Source organism: Mus pahari, chromosome 5 (assembly GCF_900095145.1).
Source record: "Mus pahari chromosome 5, PAHARI_EIJ_v1.1, whole genome shotgun sequence".
In the NCBI taxonomy this organism is placed as follows: Eukaryota; Metazoa; Chordata; class Mammalia; order Rodentia; family Muridae; genus Mus; species Mus pahari.
In genome coordinates, this window is record NC_034594.1 from 145,202,388 (window position 1) to 145,205,622 (window position 3,235).

The following is a 3,235-nucleotide window of genomic DNA, read 5'->3' on the forward strand; positions in this document are numbered from 1 at the left end:
AAACCCTGTCTCAAAAAAAAAAAAAAAAAAAAAAGAGAGTGTGAGCTTCCCCCCAGCTTTGCCAGACTTAGCTTGGGGTTGAGTATATGTTCAACACTACCATATATAAAAATCATACAATTGCTATTTTAATTTGTATTTGAAGTCAATTCCGATAGCCCTCATCTGTTATTTCCCTTGACATCTTCTGTGGATTCCAGTTTATCATGAACAGGAGAGGGCTGGAGTGGGGTGAGAGTCATTCCTAAGGCCTGAGCCTGACTCAGAGGGACTGTAGGCCTTTATGCACCCCTAGGCTCCCTTTGTCCTTGGAGGTTCTTAAGCACATGTACTAGGATGTACCCAGGCTCCCATAGGACTGAAGAACTCAGCATGGGGACCTGGGCCACCCATTTGTCTAGTTGTACCTCAAGTTCTGAAGGTCCTCATGAGGGTTGGGATGGGGTTACCACAGGGACCCATGCTGTTCTTTTCTAGGAGTTCCTGGCATGAGGTCCCACGAGTCAGGTGTTCTAGCATGTTCTAGCTAGCATTTGTAGCTACTGGGATTCTTCTAGGGACCCTGCAGATTCCCAAGAGGGGAAGCTGCCTTTGGAGTCCTCAGGATGCTTGCTCCACCTACAGAAAACGACACCAATCTGTCTGTCTGGCTCCCTTATCTGACAAATTGATCATTATTTGGAGAAGAAAACAGAGTTGAATTAAGGGTCGTATGCCACCAGCAGACAGGATTTGGGGAGTGTGGAGTACAACTGAGGCAGAAGGTTGGAACATTCAGGAGTCCTCCTGGCCTTGGGGCAAAAAAGGGAGAAATGCCAGAATGCTAGACTGAGCGAAGCATCAGGGCTTCCTGCCCCTGAGAACATGGGAGATGCATCGTCACCAGGCAGCAGTCTGGTTTAAAATGCAACTCCAGAGAATTAGTCAGAGCGGTGGGTATGCAGAAGCCTAAGCCATCTGCCAGGAGGGAGGGATACTTGCGGCACAAAGGGATGACACTCATTTGAGGTCTTTTCCCATTTGAAAGTACTTTAAAAAATAACCTGTGAGCCCAGAGGGTGAGCACTCTGACTTAACAAACCCGCTCACTTCCCTTCGCAAAGCAGTCCAGTCGTTAGCGTCCAGCAAGAGGAGAAAGCAGGTTCTTATTTAACTCTTGGCCTGTGAGTTAAGTCTTCAGAAGTCCTAGAAATCAGCGGCAGTGAGAACTCATTTCCTTCTGACAATGTTGAATCATAAAGCACTGCTCTGCTACTCAGTCGTGGGGCAATTCTATCAGACTGTAAGTTAAGAAAAAATGGGGCCTCCTGACCTGTCTTCTGCTTGGAATCCCGCGGGGAGTCCACGCGCAGATCAGACGAAGACCTTTCCAGTGGCGAGAATTTCTGCTCTTCCTTTACTCTCTTAACCCAACCATGCATTCTCTACTTCCCCCTGGATGGGGATTTTTGTTTCATCCATGCCTTTTGATGTCTTTATTTTTCCTTCCCCTGAGGACACACAACATCTGACCCATCGTCAGCTGATCCTCTCTGAATAGACTCCACACTCAACACATAACCTTTAATAATATTCAACACTTGTGTGTCTCTTTAGGCTATGCAACTACATCCTTTTGAAAGGTTCAATTAAAATTTTTATTTTAACAGACTCATTCTTATCCTTTTAATAGCCATAGGATTGATTATTTAGGCACTACATATTTCCATCTTTGTGTTTATATCTAAGAGTATCTGTGTCATACATTCCTTCCCTAGACTATCCATTCCCTAGATCCACTCTTTCTATTTTTCAGTAATGGGACATATTAGTCAGTTACTCTGGAGTGGAAGTTTTTAGTCATGTCATGTGATGCAGAGGTCTGTGGGGTTTTGCTAAGGCAGACTCACGTAATGATTTACTGAGGAGGACACATGACTTTTGGAGGGAGTATAAATAGGATTCAACGGACAGAAAAGACTTTGCCTAGCTAGCTTTGCAATGCTTCCTTGGTTTTGAGTCTTCATCTTCACTGATCTTCACTTCGTGGAGAGAGGCACAGCAGAGAACTTCTCCTGCTGTCCCTGCTGGTCCTGGACCCCTGTGGATGAATTAGAAAAAGGCTGGAAGAAGCTGAGGAGAAGGGCAACCCCATAGGAAGACCAGTAGTCTCAACTAACCCAGGCCCCTGAGATCTCTCAGACACTGAGACACCAACCAGACAGCATACATGAGCTGGTCCAAGGTCCCCAACACACACACAGCAGAGGACTGCTTGGTTGGGCCTCAGTGGGAGAAGACGCACCTAACCCCGAGAACTTGAGGCCCCAGGGAGTAGGGGGACATCTCTTGAAGACAGAGGAGGAGGAAGAATGGGATGAAAAACTGTGAGAGGGTGGACAGGGAGGGGGACAGCAATTGGACTGTAAAAAAATAAAATAAAAGTAATATAAAAAAATCTAAACCTACATTACTCTGTTCTCATTGTGGACCTATGTAGTGGGCATTGTCCCAAGTTTTAGAAGTGTGGGCAAGTCTTTATTGTCCAGTAGAGACAGGAAGAGAGAGAGAGAGAGAGAGAGAGAGAGAGAGAGAGAGAGAGAGAGAGAGAGAGAGAGAGAGAGAGAGAAAGGCAATTAAAGTATGGAATGAATCGGCATGGCTACATGAGGGCAGATGCCAAGGGAAGATGGACACAAGCTTTGGAAACTTTTCCCTGAGGAGTGATGGGTAGACACAGATTGCTCGGGGGTAGGAAGAGATGAAAGCTGGGCAAAGAGCAGAGGAACACAGCACAGTACTGTGCCCAGATTATCACACAGAGAGAACACCAAGTACAGTGGTCTGAGCAAAAATGTCCCTCATAGGCTCATGTACAAGAATGCTTGGTCCCCAGTTGAAGGTACTGCTTGGGAGGGTTATGGAACCTGTAGAAGATACAGCCTTGAACATAGTGGAGCATGTGTCCTTATTACCAGTTGGAACATCTTCCGGGTATATACCTAGAAAAGGTATTGCTGGATCTTCTGGTAGTACTATGTCCAGTTTTCTGAGGAACCTGCAGACTGATTTCCAGAGTGGTTGTACAAGCTTGCAATCCCACCAGCAATGGAGGAGTGTTCCTCTTTCTCCACATCCTCGCCAGCATCTGCTGTCCTCTGAATTTTTGATCTTAGCCATTCTGACTGCTGTGAGGTGGAATCTCAGGGTTGTTTTGATTTGCATTTCCCTGATGATTAAGGATGTTGAACATTTT